Consider the following 14,680-nt stretch of genomic DNA (forward strand, 5'->3'; position numbering starts at 1 on the left):
TCCCCGCCCCGCCGTCACTGATTAGCTGAGCGCGTAGCGAGGGGCCGTGTTCTCGCTGTAACTCCGCCTCTCCCGGTTTTGTAAGCTATTGGCTGGAGGGCATGAAGGGGGCGAAGTTAAGACATAGCCCCGCCCCCGGTAGCTAAGGCTGTCGCGGAGAGGTGGCTAGACAACGGGTAGGCATTCGCAGTGGGGTGGAGGGATGCTGATGACGCGAGGGCGAGATCCTTCCGCAAGCGGGAAATCAGCCACTTTTTTTTTTTTTCTTTTCTTTCCCCAGTCTGGTTCTGGTTTACAGTTTCTTTTAAGAATATCTTTTACCAGGATAGCAGCCACTGTTCGTCAGAATGAAGGGGAACTTTCTGAACATGAGTTTTCAAGTTTCTGAACACAGTTTTTTTTTTTTTTTTATCTTTTTAGAAGAATGGGGCCGAATCAAAGCACTTTTACATCATCGACAGGCACCTGCCCATAGCACAGGCACAAGCAAAGGGCTCCTTTGCCCTTCTCAATTGCCTGGAAGACAAGTCCCAAGGGGAAAGTGACTCAGAGCATGCCGCCTGAATCATCCAAAGACATTGCAAGTGAAAGCTGTGTTTCGTTTCTAACACTGGGACCTAGTATGTTCAAACAGTGAAGGAGTGTGGATTTTCCAAAATATCTGTATAATAAAGGTCTGATTTATTTAACCCTTGGAAAGGAAAGAAGATATAGTATACTGTGGGACTTAGGATAGAGTCCCCAAAGAGTCAGAAAACCTGGTTCTGAGTCCTTCTATCAACCTCATTTTTGAGTCTCCATGTCATCCGCATGTTGTGAACCTGGCTTTTAAAACTATGTTATACTATTTTTTTTGAGCCATGGTGGTCAAGTGGTTAAGAGCTACCTACCACTGCTAACCAAGAGGTTGGAATCCACCAGCTGATCCTTGGAAACCCTATGGGACAGTTTACTCTGTCCTATAGGGTCGCCGTGAGTTGGAAGTGACTCAATGGCAATGAGCTTGGTTTTATTATTTTTATAATGATGCTTGCCAATTGGACCAAAGAGAGCTTTTATTCTCATACCACATTTTCATTATGCATATTCCAACCATGTTAGGAGAAGTAAAAGAACACAAGCTGTAAAAACAAAAGAAGGGACTTCAGAGATCATCTAGTCTACTAGCTTCACTTTACATATGGGGAAACTGAGACCCAGAGAGGGGAAGGGATTTGTCCAAGTGGCAAAGGCAGGAAATATTCGAAGGAGCATCCCACCTTTCTCTTTCTGCCGTTCTCAGCAATATCCATGGAGGACCTCACTTTCTGACTTTTTGTCAGACTTTTCTGAGTCCAGACATTTATAGGAATGTGTATAGGAATGCTTCAAGAAGGAACTAAACTGCAAGGCAGAACATTAGTAGTCTTCCATCAATTCATTCATCAAATATTTACTGAGTGCCTTATTGCACACAAGGCAGTGTTCTGGGCATTGAGAGGACTACAGAGTATTCAAAGATCCCTAGTGGTGCAGTGCTTAAGTACTTGGCTGCTAACTGAAAGGTCAGTGATTCGAACCCACCAGCTGCTCACAGGAGGAAGATATGGCACTCTGCTCTAGTAAAGATTACAGCCTTGGAAACCATATGGGGCACTTCTACTCTGTCCTATAGGGTCACTATGAGTCGAAATAGACTCAATGGTACACAACAACACAGAGGATTTACCCACAAGGAATTTGTTAATTCAATAAATATTTAGCAAACACTTTTTATGTGCCAGGCCCAATTCTGGGCACTGAGAATACAGCATGAAACAATAAATCCCCACTCTTGTGGAACTTACCTTCTCAAACAATAAACAGGGAAATAAAGAAAATATATACAATGTCAAATGATGCTAAGTGCTCTTGAGAAAAATCAGGCAAAGGAAGTGGGATAAGTGTGCCAGAGTGGTGTTGGGGAGGAATACCATAAAACATAACCAAACCAGTTGCTGTGGAGTAGATTCCAACTCATGGCAACCCCATGAGTTGCAGTGTAGAACTGTGCTCCATAGGATTTTCAACGCTGTGACTTTTCAGAAAAGAACCCTGGTGGCTCACTGGTTAAAGCACTCAGCTGCTAACCGAAGGTCGGCAGCCCGAACTAACCAGTGGCTCCTCAGGAGAAAGATGTGACAGTCTACTTCCCTAAAGATTTACAGGCTTGGAAACCCTATGGGGGCAGTTCTACTCTGTCCTATAGGGTCTCTGTCTTAGGCTGGGTTCTCTAGAGGAGCAAAACCAGTGAAGCAGGTATATATATATATATATATATATAGGCTCACACATTTGCGAAAGCTGGCAAATCCCAAATCTGTGGGTCAGGCATCAGGCCGGAGGCTTCTCCTGACTCACGTGGTTGCAGGGGCTGAGGAACCGAAAATCGGCAGCTCAGATGGCAGGCTGCTGGCTCATGTCCCAAGAACGGGAGATCAGAGGATGACGAATCAGATACAAGATAGAGAGATGGAGAGCTTTGCCAGAACATTAATATATATTGGATGTAGGCCACGCCCCCAAGGAAACTCCCCTTTCAACTGATTGGCTGCTCACATCAGATCCCGAAATGGAGGATGATTACGTAATATCTGCCGAACCACTGAGAATCATGGCCAGCCAACCTGACACATAACCTTTACCACCATAGTTGCTGTGAGTCAGATTCGACTCGATGGCTGTCAGTTTGGTTTTGTTTTGCCTTTTTGGAAGTAGATCACCAGGCCTTTCTTCTGAGGTGCCACTGGGTGGGTTCAAGCCACCAACCTTTGGGTTAATAGTCAGGCGCTTAACTGCTTGCACTATCTAGGGACTCCTTGGGGAGTATCATTTTGAATAGCATGATCAGAGAAGATCTCCCTGGGAAGGTAACACTTGAGCAAAGGTCTGAAGGAGATAAAGGATATGCCATGTCTATATCTGGGGCAAGCAGAGGGAACAGCAAGTGAAAAGATCCTGAAGTGAGAGTGTGTCTAGCTACTTTGAGGAACAGTAAGGAAGTCAGTGTGGCCAGTGCAGAGTGAGGATTGTGGGGCAGTGGGGCTTGAAAGTACTGTAGGAGAAATAAGGGAAATAAGGTCAATGAGATAATAGCAGTTGGGTGGAGGGTCCAGATGTACAGCACTTTGTAGGCCATTTTAAGGATCTGGGCTTTTATTGAGTAAAACTTTTTAGCAAAAGTATCACCCCAGCTGCTGAGACTAGAGTGTAGGAGGCAAGGTAGGAATCAGGGAGACAAATTAGGAGTTGGCTTTCTAACAGAGGCCATGAGACATTTGTGCAAATAATCATAAGGCACACCACCACCACCCACTGCTGTTGAGTTGATTCTGACTCATAGTGACCCTGTAGGACAGAGTAGAACTGTCCCATAGAGTTTCCAAGGGGCGCCTGGTGAATTCAAACTGTCGACCTTTTGGTTAGCAGCCATAGCTCTTAACCACTATGCCACCAGGGTTTCCAATTATAAGGCACAGTACAATTTAATACACTACCACAGGGAAGCCTGTGTTTGGGTAAAGGTTAAGCTGCTATAACAAAGGAATTCTGAAATACAGTGGCTCAAATAAGACAGATCCTTTTTCTTTTGCATAACAGGCTGATTGGTCTAGGTCAGTTCCATGCTCCATGCTAGGTCACGGGCACATCCCATTCCAGCTCATGGGACAGGGGAAAGAGAAGAGGTACAGGCAAGGCATTTCCTTTTAAACAAAGCAAAAAACCAAACCCATTGCCGTCGAGTCAATTCTGATTCAAAGCAACCCCATATGACGGAGTAGAACTGCTCCATAGAATTTCCAAGGAGTGCCAGGTGGATTTGGACTGCCAACCTTTGGGTTCATGCCAGTAATGCCTGGGTGAGATGGTATCTCATTGTGGTTTTGATTTGCATTTCTCTGATAGCTACAGGGAAACCCTGGTGGCGTAGTAGTTAAGAGCTACAGCTGCTAACCAAAAGCTCGGCAGTTCGAATCCACCAGGCTATCCTTGGGAACTCTATGGGGCAGTTCTGCTCTGTCCTGTAGGGTCACCATGAGTCAGAATCAACTACTACGTCACCAGGGTTTCCAAAGTGAGGTGGAATTTTATCCATCTCACTCTCGCTCCCATCCCTTTAGCAAGAGCTTAGTTACATGACCACACCTAACTACAAGACAGGATAGGACCTTAGGTGACCCTGTGCCCAGGAAGGAGAGGAGAATGAACCGTGGAGGAACAACTAGAAGTCTCCTACAAGGCCCAAACAAAGCGATATGCAGGTTTAGAGGCAAAAAACTTGACCTCTGCTGGGGATATCCTGTGAGGTTACTTTGCAGGTGGAAGCACATGAGCCAGGCCTTGAAGGATGGGTAGAGTTTGACAGGCAAAGATTGGGAGGAAAGCAGCCCTAGTAGTATAGTGGTTAAGCACTTGGTTGCTAACTGAAAGATTGGCAGTTCAAACCCACCAGATGCTCCATGGGAGAAAGATGTGGCAGCTCTGCTTCTGTAAAGATTACAGCCTTGGAAACCCTGTGGAGCAATTCTCCTCTGTCCTATAGGGTCACTATGAGTCAGAATTGACTCCATAGCAATGGGTTTGTTTTGTTTTTGGGTTTGATTAGGCGGAAGTGCATCTTTGCAGGCAGAAAGCAAAGGTGATGAAGCAGGGAGAGGCTTTGAGGAAAAGAAGGTTGTCTGGTTTGGCCAGACTATCAAGTACCATGTAGAGACTTTACAGTGGCATCACTAAGGAGCTGCTGGGGGTGCAGACCATGACACGTGACACCAAAATGACTATCAATTTTTTTTGTGCAGTGTTTGAGCATAAATTTATCGTTTTTTATAAAAATATCCCTGTAGTTAGTTATAACACCAAAAATGTTTTCTTTTTTATTATTATTTATTTATGGGATTTTTATTTTTCATTGAAATTTAAGGTTTACAGAACAGACTAATTTCTTATCAAACAATACACACATTATTGTATGACATTGGTTAACAGCCCCACGACATGTCAACACTCTCCCTTCTCAACCCTGGGTTTCCTATTACCAGCTTTCCTGTCCCCTCCTACCTTCCAGTCCCTGCCCCAGGGCTGGTGTGCCCCTTTAGTCTTGTTTTGTTCCACGGGCCTGTTCAGTCTTTGGCTGAAGGATGAATCTCAGGAGTGGCCTCATTACTGAGCTGAAAGGGTGTCCGGGGGCCACACTCTCAGCGTTTCTCCAGTCTCTGTCCGGCCAGCAAGTCTGGTCTTTCTTTTTGAGTTAGAATTTTGTTCTACATTTTTTTTCTAGCTCTGTCCGGGACCCTCTATTGTGATCCCTGTCAGAGCAGTCAATGGTGGTAGCTGGGTACCATCTAGTTGTATTGGACTCGGTCTAGTGGAGACCATGGTAGATGTGGTCCATTAGTCCTCTGGGCTAATCTTTCCTTTGTGTCTTTAGTTTTCTTCATTCTCCCTTGTTCCTGAAGGGGTGAGATCAGTGGAGTATCCTAGATGGCCACTCACAGGCTTTTAAGACCCCAGATGCTACTCACCAAAGTAGAATGTAGAACATTTTCTTTATAAACTATGTTATGCCAATTGAGCTAGATGTTCCCTGAGACCATGGTCCCCACAGCCCTCAGCCTAGCAATTTGGTCCCTCAGGGAGCTTGGATGTGTTTATGGAGCTACCATGGCCTTGCCTTGTACAGGCTGTGCTGGCTTCCCCAGGATTGTGTACTGTCTTACCCTTCACCAAAGTTACTGCTCATCTATTCTCTATTAAGTGTTTTTCCATTCCCACCCCTCCCCTCCCTTGTAACCATCAAAGATTATTTCTTTTTGTGTGTAAACCTTTTCATGAGTTTTTACAGCAGTGGTCTCATACAATATTTGTCCTTTTGTGGTTGACTTATTTCATTCAGCATAAAGTCCTCCAGATTCATCCGTGTTACAAGATGCTTCACAGATTTATCATTGTTCTTTATTGCTGCATAATACTCCATTGTGTATATGTACCACAGTTTGTTTATCCATTCATCTGTTGATGGGCATCTAGGTTGTTTCTGTCGTTTTGCTATTGTGAACAATGCTGCAATGAGCATGGGAGTACATATATCTACTCGTGTGATGACTCATTTCTCTAGGAATGGGATTGCTGGATCATATGGTATTTCTATTTCTAGATTTCTAAGGAAGTGCCATATCATTCTCCAAAATGTTGGTATCATTTTGCATTCCCACCAGCAGTGTGTAAGAGTACTGATCTCCCTGCAGCTTTTCCAACATTTGTTGTTTTCTGTTTTATTGATTTGTGCCAGTAATGCCTGGTTGAGCTGGTATCTCATTGTGGCTTTGATTTGCATTTCTCTGATAGCTAGAGGGAAACCCTGGTGGCGTAGTGGTTAAGAGCTACAGCTGCTAACCAAAAGCTTGGCAGTTCAAATCCACCAGGCTCTCCTTGGGAACTCTATGGGGTCAGTTCTACTCTGTCCTATAGGGTCACCATGAGTTGGAATCGACTTAACGGTAACGGGGTTTTTTTGGGGGTGGCTAGAGATCGCGAGCATTTCCTCATGTGTCTGTTGGCCACTTGAATGTCTTCTTTGGTGAAGCGTCTGTTCATTTCCTTTGCCCACTTTTTAATTGGATTATTTGTCTTTTTGTTGTAGAGGTGTTGGGTTTTCTTGTAGATTTTAGAGATTAGGCCTTTCCAAAAAATTTTTTTTCATAAGCCCAGTTTGCGTGTATCAATATACCCACAAGGCTAAAACTCTATGCTAATTTACTTTTTGAACCTCTAATGTGCTCTGGTCATAACTGCCATCATTATTCAATTACAGTGACGCTTCCTATCATGTGATTTCATCTGTATGTGCTACAAGCACTCGCTGGTGTTTTCGTTTCTGTCGATGTTTTTATAGTTGCTGATTTTGTGAAATTTTCTGGTGTTTTAGCTATAATATTATGGTAGTTAGCACAGGGGGGTGACACCATGCATTACCACACTGAGTGACACCAACCCTAGTGGTGCCACTGGGTCAACAGCTGTAGGGGTTGAGAAGAGGGATGCGAGAAACATTGTTTATGAATATCAATCTTTTGGAGATCATGGATTCCCTTGAGAATTTTATGAAAACTGTGGCTCTTCTCTCCAGAGAAATGCTCGTAGAACCCTAGACTCATTACACTAAAACTAAACATCCTATTGGGACAAAAACTAATCTGATCAGCTAATTCCAAAATGTAAAATTTGTGTAGAAAGAATATTGCTATCTTTGTTATTTATTTCTCTTTCTAAAGGTAAACGAAGTCAAGGTATGTGGGAGGGGGTTACTCTTGGGGGGCAGGTGGGCTTTCTTAGTCAATATCTACAGTAAGACAGTCCTGAGACTTAAACAAAGGAAACTTGAATTAAAATAACTGGGGAAAAAAACTGTTCCCCATGCCTTTTGGGATGGATGTGCGGACAAATTAGACGATCAGAATAGGGACAACGTGTGCGAGGTGGGCATAAGGATCATAAGAGGTGAGGTGTTTGAAAAGAGTGTGACTAAGTTGTATGTAAATGGTGGGTTCTGTAAGTTTTATATAATTTAAAAGAAATGTGCTGAGCTTCTTTGATATGCCGGGGCCTCTGCAGGGTAGACATCTAGAGAATGAACAATACACAGTTCTTGCCCTCTAGCAGACAAGACATACCTTACAGAAATAAGGTTAATTATGGGGGTAGGGGGTATTGGTGGTTCATTGGTAGAATTCTTGCCTTCCATGCCAGATTGTTGTTGTTGTTAGGTGCTGCCAAGTCGGTTCCAACTCAGAGTGACCCTATGTACCACAGAATGAAACATTGCCCGGTCCTTCACCATGCTCATAATCATTGTTATGCTTAAGCCCACTGTTGCAGACACTGTGTCAGTCCATCTTGTTGAGGGTCTTCCTCTTTTACGCTGACCTTGTACTCTACCAATCATGATGTCCTTCTCCAGGGACTGATCCCTCCTGATAATATGTCCAAAGTACGTAAGATGCAGTCTTGCTATCTTCGCTTCTAAGGAGCATTCTGGTTGTACTTCTTCCAAGACAGATTTGTTCATTCTTTTGGCAGTCCATGGCATATTTAATATTCTTCACCAACACCACAATTCAAAGGTGTCATTTCTTTCTCAGTCTTCCTTATTCATTGTCCAGCTTTCACATGCATAAGATGCGATTGAAAATACCATGAGTTGGGTCAGTGCACCTTAGTCTTCAAGGTGACATCTTTGCTTTTCAACACTTTAAAGAGGTCTTTTGCAGCTGATTTACCCAATGCAATGCGTCGTTTGATTTCTTGACTGCTGCTTCCATGGCTGTTGATTGTGGATCCAAGTAAAATGAAATCCTTGGCAACTTCAATCTTTTCTCCTTTTATCATGATGATGCTTTTTGGTCCACTTGTGAGAATTTTTGTTTTCTTTATGTTGAAGTGTAATCCATTCTGAAGGCTGTGGTCTTTAATCTTCATTAGTAAGTGCTTCAAGTCCTCTTCACTTTCACCAAGCAAGATTGTGTCATCTGCATAACCCAGGTTGTTACTGAGTCTTCCTCCGATCCTGATGCCCTGTTCTTCATATAGTCCAGCTTCTCGGATTATCTACTCAGCATACAGATTGAACAGGTATGGCAGAAGGATACAACCTTGATGCACACCTTTCCTGACTTTAAACCACGCAGTATCACCTTGTTCTGTTCGAACAACTGCCTCTTGATCTACATACAGGATCCTCATGAGCACAATTAAGTGTTCTGGAATTCTAATTCTTGGCAATGTTACCCATAATTTGTTCTGATCCACACAGTTGAATGCTTTTGTATAGTCAATAAAACACAGGTAAACATCCTTCTGGTATTCTCTGCTTTCATCCAGGATCCATCTGACATCAGCAATGATATCCCTGGTTCCACGTCCTCCTCTGAATCTGGCCTGCATTTCTGGCAGTTCCCTGTCAATATACTGCTGCAGCTACTTTTGAATGATCTTCAGCAAAATTTTACTTGTGGGTGATACTAATGATATTGTTCTATAATTTCTGCATTTGGTTGGATCACTTTTCTTGGGAATAGGCATAAATATGGATCTTTTCCAGTCAGTTGGCCAGATAGCTGTCTTCCAACTCTCCTGGCATCCATTTGTTGAAACATCTCAGTTGATATTCCATCAATTCCTGGAGCCTTGTTTTTTGCCAATGCCTTCAGTGCAGCTTGGACTTCTTCCTTCAGTATCATTGGATCCTGATCGTATGCTACCTCTTGAAATGACTGAACTTTGACTAATTCTTTTTGGTATAATGACTCTGTGTATTCTTTCCATCTTCTTTTGATGCTTCCTGCATCATTTAATATTTTCCCCATGGAATCCTTCACTATTGCAACTCAAGGTTCAATTCCAAGCCAATGCACCTCAAGTGCAAGCACTATCCGTCTGTCCGTAGAGGCTTGTATGTTGCTATGATGCTGAATGGACTTCAGGGGAGCTTCCAGACTAAGGCGGACTAAGAAGAAAGGAAGAAAGGCCAGGTGATCTACTTCTGAAAATCAGCAAGTAAAACCCTAGGGATCACAGCAGTCCGATCCACAACTGACCATGTGGATGGTGCAAGACCAGGCAATGTGCCCTGTTGTGCATGGGGTCCTCATGAGACAGGGGCCAACTGGATGGCAGCTAACAACAAAAACATGAGGCCATGAAAAATGCAATAAAAATGAAAGGATCTGGGAAGGGACGTCTTGAGGGTAGAATGCAGAGAGAAGAAAGGCTAGGGGCAAAAAAAATATATGCGGTGCAGGAAGGTCTGTTGGACCTCAGGCATGAAAGGCAAATAGAAGCCTGTGATGGTCAGTTTGATGTGTCAACTTGGCTAGGCTGTAGTCCTAGTTATCCAGTCAAATGCTTATCTTGGTGTCGCTGTGAAAGGATTTTGTAGATGTGATTAATGTTCATAAGCAGTTGATTTGAAGTAAAGGAGATTATCCTAGGTAATCTCGGTGGGTTTAATACAACTGAAAGGCCTGAAGAGTAGAACAGAGATTTCCTTGAGGAAAAAATTCTGCTTGTGTACTGTAGCTTCAGCTCTTGCCAAGAGTTGCAGCCTCCCCTTCCTGACTGCCTGCCCTAAGGATTCTGGACTTAAACCAATTTTTTGCAATAAATCCCTTAATGTATATCTCTTATTGGTTCTATTTCTCTGAATTCTGACTGATACAAAACCAATTATGGAAACGTTTGGATGCCAGTTTGAGGGTGCTGAGGGTAAGGGCTGAAGTCCTGATGAAGGGATTTCTGATCCCTGAGGTGGAGGGAAAGGGTGGGGGAAGACAGTGGATTATTTTATTCTAGAAAATTCTGAGGACTGCCTTCTTGCCCGTATTTTATGTTTCTAGCTCCGAAAACTCAGGAGAATTTTGTAAACATCCTCTTCATTGGAAGTGCTCACTCCCTCTGCCCCTCTCCGGGGGGTGTTTCTGCCCTTCTAGTTTCATCTCTCTCTGAGATCCCGGGCATTCTAAAATCGAAATTCATCCATTTGTTCAATCAATCATTTCTTCCGCAGACATTTCTTGGGCAACGACTATGGGCAAAGTACAGTGCTCAGACTTTGGATTATAGAAATGAATAAAACACAGTCCTTTTCTTCAAGAAGTCACCTCCTAATATATCTTTAGGTCCCTGGGTGGTGCAGCCAGAAAAAAATCCTCTTTCTGTCCTCCCAGCCCCCATCCTCGCCCCGCAGAACTAGAAGAAGCTTCTTGCAGCAAACTCTTCCTTCTCTGGGCCTGCCACTTCAACCCCAGAGCACTGGGCTTTTTCTAGCATCAGCTTTAATTGATTGAGCTTCCTTGGTATCTTTAGACAACCTTTGCTGCTACTTCTGGGTATTATCCTTTCTTTCAAGATACTTTCTCTTTTCTGTCTCCTGCCTATGTCTGCGTTGATTTTTTCCTCTCGAGGCTGGTGTGACCTGTGCTCATTGTTTGTATTCTCTCTTCCTCTTCTCAACCAACTCCCAATTCAGTGCTAAAGTGATGGCAGGTGGGTGTCTCACTTGTGTAAGCACACCAGAGATCCTTCAAAGGCCACCACAAATCCCATCACATCTGCAGAGACTTTTCAACCTGCTGCAGCCCAGGTTGAGCTCACCAGCTCTCAGGAGTCAGCCCTTCAGTTGAACCCCAGACTCCCAATCTCACAACCACTGTGTCTTCAGTAAGAATGGAAGTTGCTTGAGGAAGAGGCCATGCATATCTCCTGCTGTCTGTAGCATAAACCCAGCCTCAGGGTGGTTGTATTTTAAATGCTTAAGGATTTGAATTGAAAATCTGGATTGACACTGAAAATAACATTAAACCATTTGCCATTCAGTCAACTCTGACCCATGGGACCCCACCTGTGTCAGAGTGGAACTGTGCTCCACAGGGTTTTCAATGGCTGAGTTTTAGGAAGTAGATTGCCGGGACTTTCTTCCAAAGTGCCTCTGGGTAGACTCAAATCTCCAACCTTTCTGTTAGCAGCTGAGTGCTTTAACCATTTGCACCACCCAGGGACACCTGAAAATATACTTCACAGAAACCAAACCCATTGCCATGGAGTCCATCCCAACTCAGGGCGACCCCATGTGTTACAGAGTAGAACTGAACTCCATAGGGTTTTCTTGGCTGCAATCTTTATGGAAGCAGATTTCTATGCCTTTCCTCTGCAGTGCTGCTGGGTGGGTTCGAGCTGCTAACCTTTCATTTAGTAGCCAAGCAAAAACCATTTCGCCACCCAAGGACTTGAAGATACATTAGCAGGTGACTATGAATGCTTTGCAAAAGGATTCAATGTAGGAGTTCTCTGAAAGAGCAAAGGACTTTGTTATGGATTGAATCGTGTCCCCCCAAAATATATGTTGTAAATCCTAACCCGCATACCTATGGTTGGAATCTTGGTGGTGAAGTGGTTAAGAACTTGTCTGCTAATCAAAAGGTCAGCAGTTCGAATCCACCAGCTGCCCTTTGGAAACTCTATGGGGCAGTTCTACTCTGTCCTATAGGGTTGCTATGACTCGGAATACTCAATGGCAGGAGCCCTGGTGACACAGTAGTTAAGAGCTCAGGCTACTCACCAGGCAGTTCTACTCTGTCCTATAGGGTTGCTATGAGTCAGAATTGACTCAACAACAACAGGTTTAGTTTTGGGTTTTACGGTTGGAGCCCCAGTGCATAGTGGTTGAGAGCTATGGTTGTTAACCAAAAGATTGGCAGTTCAAATTCGCCAGCTGCTCCTTGGAAACCCTGTGGTTATAACTATTATTTGGAAATGGATTTTCTTTTTTATGTTAACAAGACATTATTAGTGTAGGGTGTGTCTTAAGTCAGTCCCTTTTGAGATTTATAAAAGACATTAAACAAGCAAGCAAGCAGAGATGGGGGAAGATAGATGCCAAGCCACATGAAGATCGCCAGGATCAGAAGCTCAAAAGAGACAAGGACCTTCCTCGTGAGCCAAGAGAGAAAGCCTTCCCCTAAAGCCGGTGCCCTGAATTAGGACTTCTAGCCTTCTAAACTGTGAGAAAATAAAGTTCTGTTCCTTAAAACCACCCACTTGTGGTATTTCCATTATAGTAGCACTAGACAACTAAGACAGAATTATATTATGTAAATTATGGTTTTTATTAACAAAGTCTATCTTTACATGGAATCTTGTTCTGGAAGAAGTACCTCATTTTACTTATGCTTATTTTTACCTTAGGTAGGATTTGACTGAATCCTTTAGATGGTGTGTCATTCTCCTCAGGTTTCTGTGAGTTGGTTTCCTGTGAATGTAGGCTTTATTGTGCAAGGTCAGTACCACAGGGAGCTAGAATCGTCTAGGGATTTAAACAATTAGAGATTTCTGACCCCCTTGACAGAAGTAGAAACCCTGGTGGCATAGTGGTTAAGCGCTATGGTTGCTAAGTAAAAGGTCAGGAGTTCAAATCCACCAGGCGCTCCTTGGGTTTTTTTTTGTGTGTGTATGTGTGTGACAAAAGTGGCCAATGAAAGAAGGCAATTAGATGAAAACAGTGGAGCCATGTGGGCTTTGTGGTTTGTTCTGGTAATTTTTTTTTATGGGCTGGACGGTTCTCCCAAGTTAATTACTGACATAGGGAATGCTTTCGAGCCCTGGTAGCACACTGGTTAAAAACTCAGCTGCTAACCAAAAGGTCGGCAGTTTGAATCCACCAGCTACTCCTTAGAAACCCTATGGGATGGTTCTAGTTGGAATCGACTTGATGGCAGCAGGTTAGGGAATGTTTGTGTGTTGCTAGAAGTACTTGCTTTTGTTTAAAAATGTTTAAATGAAAGAATGTAGAGAAAAAGCTTTTTTTTTTTTTTTTTTTAAGCTAATAGGCCCTCCAATTCATCCCGCTTATTTTAGAGAGCTAGAAATTGATACCCGGAGAAGGGATGTGAATGTCCAAGGTCACACAGCTAGTTCTTGGAAGAGGTGCAAGTAGACCCAAGTCTTTTGGATCCTGTAAAGGGCTCTTGCTTGAAGCCCTGTTACAGAGCCAAACTAGCCTGGGCTCAGAGCTGCAGAAACTGCAAGTCAAATAAAAGTCCCTTCCAATTTCAGCAGGGGAAATCGTCTGTTTTCTACTTGGTTCTTTGAATTTTTTCAGGTCCCCGGGGGAAATTGGCATTGTACATTCCCATTACGCCAGATAAGGAGAGGGGCAGGAATGCTTATCCTTGCTCTATTGCTTTTTACCAATTCCTCTGTCCTTGGTGATCAAGAATCCTGCCATTGCTATATAGCTTTTTTTTTTTTTTTTGGTCTGTGAAGTCGTACTTGTTGTTAGTTTCCTGTGGACTTGATTCTGACTCATGGAGAACTCACAGGGTTTTCAAGACTGTGACCTTTCAGAAGTAGATCACCAGGCCTGTCTTCTGAGGTGCTTCTGGGTGGATTCAAACCAGCTAGTAGTAGAGCGCTTAACTTTTATGCACCATCCAGCCACCTAAAGTCATACTAGGAAGCAGGACTTTCAAGAAATTGCAAATAGCTTACTCATACTGCAGATTTATCCTCAAATCTATATGAAGTCGGGTGGGGCAAATGACCACATTTAGTTCACATGTGGGCAGGCTGAGGGGTGGAATGGTTAGGATATGAGAGAGGGCAAAGACAGTAGATGTTATTTTAGTGGTCAGGGTACTCCCCACTGTCATAATCCCATAACTGAGAGGAGGAATTTCTGACAGCCACATTACCAAGGTCACAGGGCATGCAATTAAAAGATTGGATTGACTGCATCCTGCATTGGGTATGGCTAAATTTGACAAAAAAATTGGTTAATGTTCAACCATTTCAGGGGGTAGCATATGATCAGGAACCAGTGGTACTGAAGGAAGATGTCCAAGCTGCACTGAAGGCACTGGCAAAAAATAAGGCTCCAGGAAATTGATGGAATACCAACTGAGATGTTTCAACAAACAGATGCAGTGCTGGAAGTGCTCACTTGTCTATGCCAAGTAATATGGAAGACAGCTCTCTGGCCAACTGACTGGAAGAGATCCATATTTGTACCCATTCCAAAGAAAGGTTATACAACAGAATGCTGAAATTATCAAACAATATCATTACTATCACACACAAGTAAAATTTTGCTAAAGATCATTCAAAAGTGGCT

Source organism: Elephas maximus, chromosome X, assembly GCF_024166365.1.
Source record: "Elephas maximus indicus isolate mEleMax1 chromosome X, mEleMax1 primary haplotype, whole genome shotgun sequence".
Classification (NCBI taxonomy): domain Eukaryota; kingdom Metazoa; phylum Chordata; class Mammalia; order Proboscidea; family Elephantidae; genus Elephas; species Elephas maximus.